The following is a 14,229-nucleotide window of genomic DNA, read 5'->3' on the forward strand; positions in this document are numbered from 1 at the left end:
TCGATAATATCCGACTTGTTCGACCAACTTCACGGGGCCAAGTACTTCACGGGGCCAAGTACTTCACGAAGTTGGACTTACGATCAGGGTATTACCAAGTACGTATTGCTGAAGGGGACAAACCCAAGACGACGTGCGTAACAAGATATGGGGCCTTCGAATTCCTAGTAATGCCCTTTGGCTTGACAAACGCCCCAGCTATTTTCTGCACGTTGATGAACTAAGTTTTCTACGAATACTTGGATCAGTTCGTCATAGTATACCTCGACGACATCGTTGTTTACAGCACAACCCTAGAGGAACACAAAGTGCACTTGAAGCTGGTGTTTGAAAAGCTACGGTAGAACCAACTGTATGTGAAGAAAGAGAAATGTGCATTCGCACAAACATGCATCAACTTCCTCGGACATGTCATCAATTGTGGACAAATTAGTATGGATAGCGACAAGATAAAAGCTATCCAAGAATGGAAAGTTCCTACTTCCGAGGTGCGGTCCTTCTTAGGATTAGCCAACTACTATAAGCGGTTCGTCGAAGGGTTTTCACGATGAGCCGCCCCATTGACAGAGCTGTTGAAGAAAGACCACCCTTGGTCATGGTCGAATGATTGTCAAATGGCCTTTGAAAATCTGAAAACAACCATGACGAGGGTCCTGTCCTCGGGTTGGTAGATGTCACAAAGCCATTTGAAATAGAAACAGATGCTTCCGACTTTGCTCTAGGTGGGGTCCTTATTCAGGAAGGTCACCCCATCGCTTACGAAAGTCGAAAGCTCAACGATGCCGAATGGAGATACACTGTCTCTGAGAAAGAAATGCTGGTTGTAGTCCACTGCCTTCGAGTCTGGAGACAGTATCACTTGGGATCACAGTTCGTAGTGAAAACGGATAACAACGCCATTTGCCACTTCTTTGATCAACCAAAATTAACGGCAAAACAAGCCCGGTGGCAGGAGTCGTTGGCCGAATTCGACTTCAAGTTCGAACACAAAGCAGGAAAGAGTAATCAAGCAGCCGATGCACTGAGTCGGAAGGGTGAACATGCGGCCCTGTGCATGTTAGCCCATATTCATTCAAGTAAGATCGATGGATCGATGCGCGACATCATCAAGGAACATTTATATAAAGACCCATCGGCCAAAGCCGTCGTCGAACTAGCTAAAGCTGGAAAAACACGACAGTTTTGGGTTGAGGGAGACCTCCTGATGACCAAAGGAAACAGATTGTATGTCCCAAGAACGGGGGAACTGAGGAAGAAGCTCATTCAGGAATGTCATGATACCTTATGGGCCAGACACCCTGGGTGGCAAAGAACAATAAAGAAGGGGTACTTCTAGCCAAACATGCGAGACGACATCATGCAATACACCAAGACGTGCCTCATCTGTCAATAGGACAAAGTCGAGAAAGCCAAAGTCTTAGGACTCTTGGAACCTTTACCTGTGCCAACAAGACCCTGGGAAAGTGTATCTCTGGACTTCATAACACACCTCCCAAAGGTCGGAGAATATGACGCCATCTTGTTATCGTAGACCGATTCTCAAAATATGCGACATTCATCCCCACTCCCAAATTATGCTCGGCGGAACTCACAGCCCAACTATTTTTCAAGCACGTTGTAAAGTTATGGGGCATTCCGTCGAGCATCATCAGTGATAGGGATGGAAGATTCATTGGGACATTCTGGACTGAGTTATTCGTTTTCTTGGGAACAACCTTAAACATCTCCTCGAGTTATCACCCTCAAACCGATGGACCGACAGAACGGTTCAATTGCTTGCTCGAAGAATACTTACGTCACTTCGTCGACGCTCGCCAGAAGAATTGGATACAACTGTTAGATGTCGCCCAATTTTGCTTCAATTGCCAAACAAGCTCGTCTACGGGAAATAGTCCCTTCGAAATTGTAAGTGGACGACAATCGGCCTTACCCCATATTATTGATCATCCTTATGCAGGAAAAAACCCTCAAGCTCACAACTTTACAAGAGAATGGAAGTAGACGACAGATATAGCCCAGTCATATTTAGAGAAGGCTTCCAAGCATATGAAAAAGTGGGCGGACAAGAAGCATCGCCCCCTTCAATTCCGAGCAGGAGATCAAGTTCTCATCAAGCTGAGACCAGAACAGATCAGATTTCGCAGCCGAAAGGACCAGAGACTAGTTCGAAAATATGAAGGCCCGGTTGAAGTCCTTAAAAAGATCGGGGCTACCTCCTACCGAGTTGCACTACCCACATGGATGAAAATCCACCCAGTAATTCATGTGAGCAACTTGAAGCCCTACCACCATGACCCAGACGACGACCAACGAAATGCAATCACAAGACCGAGCATCGATCTGAAGCAAAAAGAAACAAAAGAAGTAGAAGAGATCCTAGCCGAAAGGGTTAGGAAGATAGGAAGACCTGTACGGACGATTCGTGAATTCCTTGTCAAATGGAAGAATCTCCCTACAGAGGAAACCAGCTGGGAACGCGCCGAAGATCTGAACTCTCCAATTAGGTGGGGGAGGATGTCACGGTCATGCTTGTCCAGAGCGTGTTGCCCATGGCCGCATGCCCATGACAAGCCAAACCCTTGTCATGTCTTTTCATTCTAGTGTTTTTCCTTTGTAAGTTCTAGGGCGTATGACGCCTCAAAAATATCATGTCTAGGCCTGCCAGACATAAAATGGCTCAGAATGTACTATAGGGGGATATGACTAGTTGTCAACTTCTCCCTACCCAATGTTATATATGCTAAGCTGTTGTTATCTTTCTCTTGCTTGCTTATATAACGTCTCTTTCCAAAATCTCTCTTTCTAAAATCTCTCTCTCTCCTCGTTTTCTAAAACCTTCTTTTAAAATCGAGGCTAGAGGCTCGATCATACGTCGCTTGGTCATAGGCGACGCAAGAACAAATTGGCTTAGCTCACTTGTCGTTGGAAAGTGAGTGCCGCACAATCGCTAGTCCGCTACCTTCGAAAGTGCGATTGTGTCACTCAGCAAGCATGCGAGAACCTCAATTCAAAAGAAGGCTAAATTTTGGGCTAAACAACCTCTTGTTGGGTTTTATGTCCTAAAACTCATAGTTTGTAAAAAAAAAAAAAAAAAATCTATTTTCAATAAAGTTATTATTGTTGTTTATTCAGTAAAGATTGTTATTGAATAAAGTGAACTTTAAGATCATTAATCTAAATCCAATAAACTAAGAACACTCTGACTATAGTATGATTACTTGAACTATATGTAGAGACATAAGAGTGGATCAAGTTCAAGTATATAGTCAAAATGATCTATAGTATAAGGATAAGGCTGAGTACCTTATTCTGGGAACACTATGGATGCGGCCCACTTTTGTATATGATATAAACAATGTGGTCACTAAATTGTACATGTGGAGACATGTGAGTGGGGGCGTCCTATGCAATGAGTATTGCATAAGATCGAACCATGAAGAAAACCACTCTCACTTTATAATGTCATTTACTGCTGAGACTGATTTTCTTTTCATTCGATAGCCTAGGTAACTCGGTTTTAATCCTGAGCTAACCATGAACTCCTATTTATTCGGAATTATCCTTAGATTTGCATGGGTGAGAGTGGCTCTAATTCGCCGACTCAATAGGCCTCCCATTTCAGGGGTAAGACTAGGTGAATGGCTGGGGACGTGGGGTGCAAGATGGAATTCGCTTAAGCACTGACTCCAGGTCTTGAACAAGGGGCCCCACCCTCTAATTGGCCGGATTTCGTTTACTTGTTGGACCACAAACCAATTTTTCATTAGAGGATCAGTGAGACATAAGGAACAAGAAGTAACTTTAGGGGTAAAACGGTAAATTGATCCAGCTCTAGTTAAGAACAACCTGTGAAGGATCGACTTACTAATCATGGTTATATCAAATGGACAGAAATATATCTATAGTGAGGGGAGTGCAACTACTAGGCTATAGTGGAGTGTTCTAATAGTTAACGAATGTTGGTTAACAAGGTTAATGAGTTTAACCGGTTAATCTTGGATCGTTGGAGCCCATGATCTATAGGTCCATTAGGTCCCTCTGCTAGCTCATATCGGACTAAACCATAGAACAGTGTGACGAGTGAGTTCGAAGTGTTCGAATTCAAATTAGGGAATATGCACTACATATATACGATATATTTAACCCCATTTTTGTTTATTTTGAGAGAATCTTAGATATTTAAATAAGATTTAAAATAACTTAATTAATTATGTATCGGAATTGATTGAGATTGGCATTTGAATTAATATTAAATATTAATTAAATAGTTTAATTAACCATTTAATGTTACTTTAATTTGAAATTCATTATTCAAATTAATTGTTGAATTAAAATGAAGAAAGTCAAAATATTGACTTCATTTAATGGAAAAATACATGTTAGTGGAATTTTGAGGTGTCAAAATTTGGTTTAACCAAACTTGCATGCTTGCCAAATAAACCCCACAAGTTTGAGTGGAATTTTGAGTGTCAAAATTTGGTTAACTTAAACATGCATGCTTGCCACATAATCCCAAACATTTGAGTGGAATTTTAAGTGTCAAAATTTGGTGATCTCAAATTTGCATGAACATGCAAACATGACTCTTTAAATAGAGTGATCATGGTACAATGGAAGTTCTTCTTCTTGGCGAAAAACCTTGAGAAAAACCTCTCACAAACACTCTCTTCACATATACAAAATCCCTCCCAAGTTTAGTCACTCACTGGATTCCACAATCCCGTTCTAAAGCCGGAGGATAGTGGAGAAGACACTAGTGGTGGTTCGAAACCGGTTCGTGAGGAAAAAAAAGTTTGAACTACAAAAGGTTAGTATCTAAACTCATTAAGTTTTAATACCTATGAACATGCTAGTTATTTACTATAATGGATGTTCTAAAAGTGCCTAAGATCCAAATTGCTTCCGCATGTGTTATATTAACACCATCACCTCTCGAGTTGATCCATACAGATATATGTGGACCAATTACCCCTGAGTCCTTCAGCGGAAAGAGGTATTTCATTTCCTTTATCGATGATTACTCATGGAAAACTTGGGCTTGTTGACTTCTGGCGATTGAGAGGAAAACGTCGACAGAGTAAAAAAACGGCCGAAGGAAAACTTATTTGAAGAATAAAATAACAGAAAACAAAGGAGAGAGAAATATTTGCGCTCAAGACACCATTGTTTATTTGTCATTGAGTTCAATATTTAAATAACAAATTTAATTCTAAAAATGGAAAGTAATGGGTAACTTAATTAAAGGGCTTCCACTACACGTGGACTTCCCACTCATCTAATTGTGTGGGTTTAAGAGAAAAGATAATTACCTAAAAACTAGGAATGAATTTCAACCTAGGGATTTACCTAATAGGGATTACTTTCTTAAAGGAAAATCCGAGGCATTCGAGGTCTTTAAAAAGTTCAAAACAATGGTGGAGAAGGTAACTGGTAGACACATCAAAGTTGTACGATCCAATAGAGGTGACGAGTATACTTCGACGGCTTTCATGGAGTATTGCGAGGAGCAAGGCATAAGACGATTTCTAACCGCACCGTACACGCCTCAACAAAATGGTGTGGCCGAGAGAAAGAACCAGACCACTCTCGACATGGTTCGCTTAATGCTCAAGAGCAAAGGGATGCCGAAGGAATTTTGGGCAGAAGATGTGCAATGCACCATCTACGTGCAGAATCGATGTCCACATACAAAGTTAGATGATCAAACACCACAAGAGGCTTGGAGCAGACAAAAGCCTACAATCTCTCATCTCAAAGTGTTCTGTAGTGTGGCTTATGCTCACGTACCGGATCAACAAAGAACGAAGTTCGAAGTCAAAAGCAAAAGGTATATCTTTATTGAAAATGATGAGAAGACAAAAGGATACAAACTACTTAACCCAATTAGCAAGATGATGATAGTGAGTCGCGATGTGCGAGTAAATGAAGCAAGCGAATGGGACTGGAACAATTCGACGGAAGTTAATATCGAAGTTGGAGAATCATTAGTCACTGCACCAACAAGTGCACCAACAGACTCAGAAATTTCCGATGATGAAGATGAACCACGACAACCCAAAATGCGAAGTTTGCGAGATTTGTATGACTCAACAAATGGGGTACACCTTGTATGTCTTTTGGCAGATGCTGAAAATATCAGCTTTGAAGATGCGGTGCGAGACACGAAATAGCAAACTGCCATGGATGAGGAGATTAAAGCGATTCATCGCAACAACACATGGGAAGTGATAGAATTAACGGAAGGAAGTCAGCCCATAGGTGTGAAGTGAGTATTCAAGAAAAAGATGAATGCTCAAGGCAAGATTGAGCGGTACAAGGCGCGACTTGTTGCGAAGGGGTACAAGCAAAAGGCAGGAATCGACTATGACGAAGTGTTTGCTCTCGTCGCTAGAATGGAGACAATCTGATTGCTCATTTCCCAAGTAGCTCAATTCAAATGGCCGATTTTTCAAATGGATGTCAAGTCAGCATTCTTGAATGGTGTGCTTGAAGAAGAAGTATACCTCGAACAACCTCCCGGGTATATGAAAATTGGAGAAGAGAAAAAGGTACTAAAATTGAAGAAGGCGCTTTACGGGTTGAAACAAGCACCGCGAGCATGGAATACTCATATCGATACATACTTCAAGGAGAACGGGTACAAGCAATGTCCCCACGAACATTCACTCTACACAAGGAAGAGTGGAGGTAATGTGATACTTGTCACTCTTTATGTTAATGACCTCATCTTCTGAGGCAACAATGATGAAATGATAGAAGAGTTCAAAAGAACAATGACACGAGAATTTGAGATGACAGACTTGGGCTTGTTGAAGTTTTTTCTCGGTTTGGAGGTTAAACAAGGAGAGACGGGTATTTTATATCACAGGAGAAATATGCAAAGAAGATTTTGAAGAAGTACAAGATGGAAAATTGCAACCCGATATTAACACCTATGGAACCAGGCGCAATACTCTCAAAGTACGATGAAGGAGAACGAGTAGATGCAAATAGGTACCGAAGCCTGGTGGAAAGCCTTCGCTATCTTACATGCACAAGGCCAGATCTTTCATTAAGTGTTGGCATAATAAGCTGGTTCATGGAGGAGCCAATTTATTCACATTGGAAGGCGTTGAACTGAGTCCTACAATACATCCAAGGAACAATGTCACTTGGGTTACTCTACTCAAAAACAAAAGATCACAAGTTAGTCGGTTACTCTAATAGTGATTGGTGTGGAGACATAGCGATCAAAAAAGTACATCGGGTTATATATTCTTCATGGGCAACACAATATTTACTTGGCTTTCAATGAAACAACCGATCGTGACACTTTCGATGATGTGAAGCTGAGTATGTAGTAGCATCTTGGTGTGTGTGTCATGCAATATGACTTAGAAATTTGTTGGGTAAGATGGAGCTAAAGCAACGAGGTGCAACCGTAATACAAGTTGACAACAAATCAGCAATTGAGTTCACCAAGAACCCAGTAAGCTATGAAAGAAGCAAATACATTGACGTTCGATTTCATTTTATCCGAGATCATGTGAAGGATGGAAACGTGGAATTGCTGCATGTGGCAAGTCAGGATCAAGTTGCGGACATCTTTATAAAACCGCTACTGAAAATACTTTTTGACAAATACAAGAAGATTATTGGCATGACATATGGCAGGAACATTTAAGTTGGGAGTTTTGTTGGAATAAACTTAAATGAAAAGGGTAGTTTTAATTTTTGTTAATTTAAGTAAGTTTTGAAACTCAGTAGTTGAGAGAGAAGACTAAAAGCAAAAAATGAAATGACAATAACTATTTGAGGGAGAGTGAGTTAGAAAATGATACATATGTGATAGCCAACTTTAGCCTCTACAAAACTTATAAATTAGTTTGTTTTCACGCTCCTTGTCTCTCTCCTCTCGACATCTCCTTCACAGTTTCGTGAGTGTTATTTTAACAAATTAGTATCAGAGCAAGCTTTTATTTCAACATTTCTGACGATATTTTCTCTCTCCTTCTATAGTCGTTTTCCGACGTTCTTCCCCGTATTTTTCCTCTCTTGTGACCTTCTGCTCTATCTCTCTCCCATCCCATGGATCTTGTCGGCGATGAAGAAAACGCAACATAGTAACTCTCTTTGCCCGTGACTTACCCAAGATCATTTCTAGTAGATATTGTCTTAATTTTCCCTTTTGGGCTTCCACTAAAGGTTTTTAAAACGCGTAGGGAGAGGTTTCCACACCCTTATAAAGAATGTTTCATTCTCCTCCCCAACCAATGTGGGATCTCACAATCCACTCCCCTTCGGGAACAACATCCTTGCTGACACTCGTTCTCTTCTCCAATCAATGTGGGACCCCCCAATCTACCCCCTTCGGGACCAGCGTCCTTGCTGGCACACCACCTCGTGTCCACTCCCCTTCGGGGCTCTTAGCCTCCTTGCTAGCAGACCACCTCATGTCAACTCCCCTTCGGGGCTTAGCTTCCTTGCTGGCACATCACCCCGTGTCTGGCTTTGATATCATTTGTAACGATCAAAGTCCACCGCTAATAGATATTATCCTCGGATCATTATAGTAAAAGAATTTTAACATATTGTATATTATTATTTGATATTTATTGCAGATGATGAAGGTGATAAGAAAGGTGCCCAATTGATTGCCATTTTTGGTGCATGTGATATACTCTATCATTAATAATTAATTTTTGTAAATATAGTTAAGAGTAAAAAACAAGTAAAAAAACAAATATGGTAACTTATACTTCAAAATTTACATTTTTCTCATATTTTACCCTCAACCATCGGTAGTAATCAAAATTTTCTCATTTTATTAATTCTTATTTTTTTAAAAAAATAAATTGTCTTAAATTTAGAATATTTTAAGATTATTTTTTAAACTAGGTAAAAGTTTAGAGGTATTTTTTAGTAACCTTACCAATATCATTTTTTATAATATAATGTAACGACCCTAAATTTCTATATATTCATAATTGCTCGAATATCTCATGTTCATCTCTTAATGTGAAAATATAACTATTAAATGAACATCATTTATAACATAAATTTTGAAAACATTTTGAACAACTTCAAACTTCTAGAAAACGCTGCCGGTCGTGTGTGTTTCAAAACATAATGCTGGAATTCAAAACAATAAAGACAATTACAAAATAAAATAATTTAAATGATGAAATGCAAATATCCTATTCTAACCTAATATTGAAATTAAATGTGCAACTATCCTAAGCACATGTCACAGTCTCTAGTCGTGGTGTCGTCATCATCCATACATGAGCTCCTAACCTTTACTTGAAAAATGATATGACACACAGCCTGAGTATTTTGAATAATACTAGTAGTGGTCATGCTAATGCTAAGACATGCAAGCATGCTCTTATGACCTATCTATAGCTCTAGAGGTGGCCTCTAGTCTCGGACTACTATGGATTTGTAGTACTTTCCTATACCCGACTCACACGTGCAAGTGTGAATCCCTAGGGGGCTCGCACACCCCCTGATACCCTCTCTGGTCAAGCTAATCTACAGCGACTTCTGGAAGTCAAGGAACCCTTGGTGTCATGCTCCTCATGAACACCCTGCTCGTCATACTGTGCCCGTCCGCACTCATCATCTAAGAGAAGGATCCTATGCTTATGAATATACAACATCTAAGAGAAGTATCCTATGCTTATGAACATACAACAGGTCCTCTAAATTAATTCCATGTAAATATCTCTTCTGACAAAAACTTTTAGTCTTGTCTCTTTGGTATATTAAGTAACACATATTCATTGGTTAATTATATTAACATCATTTTCATGCTCTTGAGATAAGAATGCTCTTTTTTAAGTGTAGTCTTCACAAAAAATACTACAAATACCATCTACTTCTAATTGCCCAACAACAGCACTACTAAGATTTTGATCAAAATCAAATAACATTTTAATCAAGGGTTGCATCTTTGATTTTATGAATCAATCTTACCTTACCTTGATCGGATCGATTTCACTGAAAATGAATTCCAAAGAATTTTAATGGACAATATTCTCCGGTTTGAACACACTTTGATAAAAAGAGCCAACAATAAATAAATCGAAAAATCAAACTTCAGATCATTACCTTAATCAACTATGGTTAATCAATATATCATTTTTTATTCATAAAAAATATTTTTCTTTTATGCTTCCTTAAAAAAAAATTAAATGGTGCCGTATGAATTTATGTTTTTAACACTATTCATAAATATTATTATTATTATTTTTAATTTTGGCCAATCTAGCCGAATCACATGATCAATTTCGATATGATATGATATTTGCAAATGAGTTGAATTAGATTCAAATTATGACCATGAACGGTAAAGAAATCTTGTGTGATCAGAAAAGTCGACTCGAGCGGTGAGAACAAAGGTGATCAAGTATTTTCTTCTACTAACGATACTCCAATAAGAAGTATTAAACGTTGTCGTTATGAAACTATTAAAGTGAAAGATGATGATGGTAATTCTTGATCCTAATGGGCTCGTACATTTAGAATATCTTTCATTTTAATGATATCATTCGATGATGAAGAGCAAACAATAAATAAGTCTCAAAATCAAAATTGGGATCCTTCCCAACTCCTAAATATGTATCATTTCTTAGAGTAAAAATATATATTTTTTATTTTATAATTGCCTTTACAAAAATATTTTTCTTTTATAATTCCTAAAAAAAAATTACATTGGGTAAGTGTGAATTTATGTTTTTTTAATTTATATATATATATATATATATATATATATATATTGGAATCAATCTTCAACAAAATATATGATATTTGCAAATGAGTTTAATTGGATTCCAATTATGCCCATGAATTGGGAAGAAATCTTGAGTAATTAAAAAATTCGGCTCGAGCGATGAGAACAAAGGTAATCAAGTATTTTCTTAGGCTAATAGTGCTTCAATGAGTAGTATTAAATGTTTTCGTTATGGTCAAAGCTAACGATGGTGATGGTTCTTAGATCATGTGTGAATATATCCTACCAATACCAGATGAGTTTGTACATGATTACTATGTAGTCTATGAGAACACAATGTTTTAAATGTTCCAACTAGAATTATTACATGATCCAAAGTCAAGAATATTAAAAAAATGTCAACAACAAAATTCACATCTGCGTGTTAAAGCTAAATAGATTTTATGTCCCTTACCCACTCAAACATAAACTTGTTGGAAACTTTATTATTTTTAATTTGATAAAATTTGTAATGGTGAAATGGTCAAATTTATAAATTTGAGGGAGATCCGGATTAAATCAGACTTAAATATCCACAAATTATTAGGTAAAAATCAGATTTATGGATGTATGACATTAAGATCTAAAATTGAGACGTTTCCTTAGAAATCTGAGCATCATCTTTGACATTTCTAAGTTTCATGCAATTTTTGTGGTAGATTGCATCCGAGTCATTCAATCAAGTTTTGATCAAGTTCGATGGTGAAGTGACTCAATTTAGAACAAGGTTCCAAATCTTGTTTCTATATATTTTGATGGTAAGAGTTAATCTGGTTCTAGCCTTATCTCTTGGTTGATCAGAATTTTTGTGTAGGAGGTGTTAATTTCAGTGATTCGAGGGTCTTTGGTTCACCAAAAGCTTCGATCGTTGGGATGATGATTAGGGTTGACTTATCAATTTGTTATCAGAACTTGCATCTTTTGTGGCCGACCCTAGAATTGATTTTATGTTTGCTATGGTTTATCTTCTTTAAATCTGTCTATTTATTTTCTTCCTGTCATTCCCACCATTCTTCGCCATCTTTTCACATTGTTCTCGTTTTCTTCGATAACATTTAGATCTGGTAAAAAAAATACTTTTCATATTTGTTCTTAAGATTGTGATTATAAACGGTCCTCGCCATTTATTTTTGAACATTTGTATTGTTTATTCGAAGATCAAATAAACTTGGATCCACATTTTTTCTTAAATATCTAAATCCAGTACATATATTTTTTTTCTTATAATTTATAACTGGTAAATATCTTCTCAGTTTTTACTAATTCTGTAAATAAGAAAGTTATATAGTTTTCAACATCTTAACTACCTTTCCTTTTTTAATTCATTTGTCATTCTATCCAAAATATAATATCTTGTTTTATTATGGTGTTATTTCAGCGTTAACTTATTTTGATCTGAATAACTAGTAGCTTGTCTTGATAATAATTTAGTCACTTTTTTAAATAGCCTACGAGAAGTAATTTAGTCACTTCTCCAAATAGCCTACGTTTGATAAGAAATCTCGTGTGATCAGAAAAATCAGTTTGAACGGTGAGAATAAAGGTGATCAAGTATTTTATTTTGCTAACAGCTTTCCAATAAGTAGTATTTAACTTTTCGTTACAAAACTATTAAAGTCAAAGCTGAGATAAACTATTAAAGTCAAAGCTGAGATGGGGATTGTTCTTAGATAATGTGTGACACTCATCTACTTCCATACCAAATTGGTTTGTTCATAATTACTATGAAATTTGCATGGACGAAGGATCTTGAAAAAATTTTAAAATGCAATCTATACCAACACCATCTGCTTCGAATGGCCAATAACAAAAATTTTAATCAAAATCTACTGAAACTAATGGTTGATTTGGAGGATATGTTTTTCGTCTTGATTTCATTGACCAATCTTATATTAATAGGATCGATTTTAACGAAGAGTGAACTCCAAAAATTTCTAATCGAATATCTTGCATTTGAGGATGATATCTTTCACTCCCACTTCTTATCCATGCAAATATGTTTTTTCTTTTATAATTGCCTAAAAAAATTAATTCTTAAAAAAAAATTTGTGGGTGTGAATTTATGTTTTCTTTTTAACGATATTGATAAATAATATTATTATTTTTCTTAATTTTAGCTAGTCTACTCACACAAACATTATAATCACATGATCAATCTTCAAAAAGATATTTGTAAATGAACAGAATTGAATTCAAATTATGACCACAAACGGTAAAGAAATCTCGTGTGATCATAAAAGTCGGCTCGAGCAGTGAAAACAAAGGTGATCAAGTATTTTCTTTGGCTAACAGTGCTCCAATAAGGAGTATTAAACGTTTTCATTAGAAAACTTTTAAAGTTAAAGCTGATGGGGTGATTGTTCTCAAATCATGTGTGACACTTGATCCTACTCCATACCAAATTGGTTTTTACATGATTACTATGTCCATTCGATAAAGGATCTTGAAAAAAATTTAAAATGTATTCTCAATACAATAGTACACCCAACAACAATCGAAACAAAGATCTTATCAAAATCTCATACAAAGAACACGGGAACTAATGGTTGATGGAAGATGTGTTTTCCATCGGTTGATTTCATGAATCGAGATCGATTTCACTAAAAATGAACTCCAACCATTTCTAATTGGCAAAAATTTGGAATATGTTTGATATCCTTTCACTTCATGGAAAGCAAACAATCTCAAAATCAAAACCATTGCCAATGACTTAATAAATGTATTATTTGTTATCTCTAAAAATATATATATTTTTTTAATATTTGTCTTAAAAAAAAATATATTTTTATAATAGCTGAATTGGATTTGGATTCAAATTATGATCATGGTGAAGAAATCTCGTGTCATCGGAAAAGTCAACTCGAGAGGTGAGAATAAAGGTGATCAAGTATTTTCTTTAAATCAGTGCTCCAATAAGTAGTATTGAACGTTTTCGTTATGAAACTATTAAAGTAAAAAAGTGATGACGATGGTGATTGTATTATAAAGCTAAGTCAAAGCTGATGATGGTGATTGTATGATCTCTTAATCGTAACAAGGTTGTGATGGTGTTCTGACAACCAATTTTTATACCTAGAATGACGGCAAATCACTTATATGGTCGCCCATATATATTTTTGTATTGGATTTAATCTTTCCTTCTGCTGACAATACTAGTTCTACTGATATAGACACTAGCCGTCTATACTCTCTTCATGTTGCCTCCATTACCTAACCTATGTGTACCTAACCTATGTGTGCCTAACCTATGTGTACCTAACCTATGTGGCTCGACACGTAGACTGTAAAGCCTCTCACGGCAGGGCAGCAGGTCCCGCCTATGTTGTCATGTAACTGAGGTGTTGGCTACTCCGTAAATGCAACCAGTTCCTATGTCTGGCCTTAGTAGGAACTCTCTGCAATAGGTCTCTTTCAACCCCTCCCAATATTAGCAAATAGCCAAGGTTGTTAGGTGCCTATATAAAAATAAACTTGGA

The sequence above is a fragment of the Cucurbita moschata genome, unplaced genomic scaffold (assembly GCF_002738365.1).
Source record: "Cucurbita moschata cultivar Rifu unplaced genomic scaffold, Cmos_1.0 Cmo_Scf00088, whole genome shotgun sequence".
NCBI classification, from domain to species: Eukaryota; Viridiplantae; Streptophyta; class Magnoliopsida; order Cucurbitales; family Cucurbitaceae; genus Cucurbita; species Cucurbita moschata.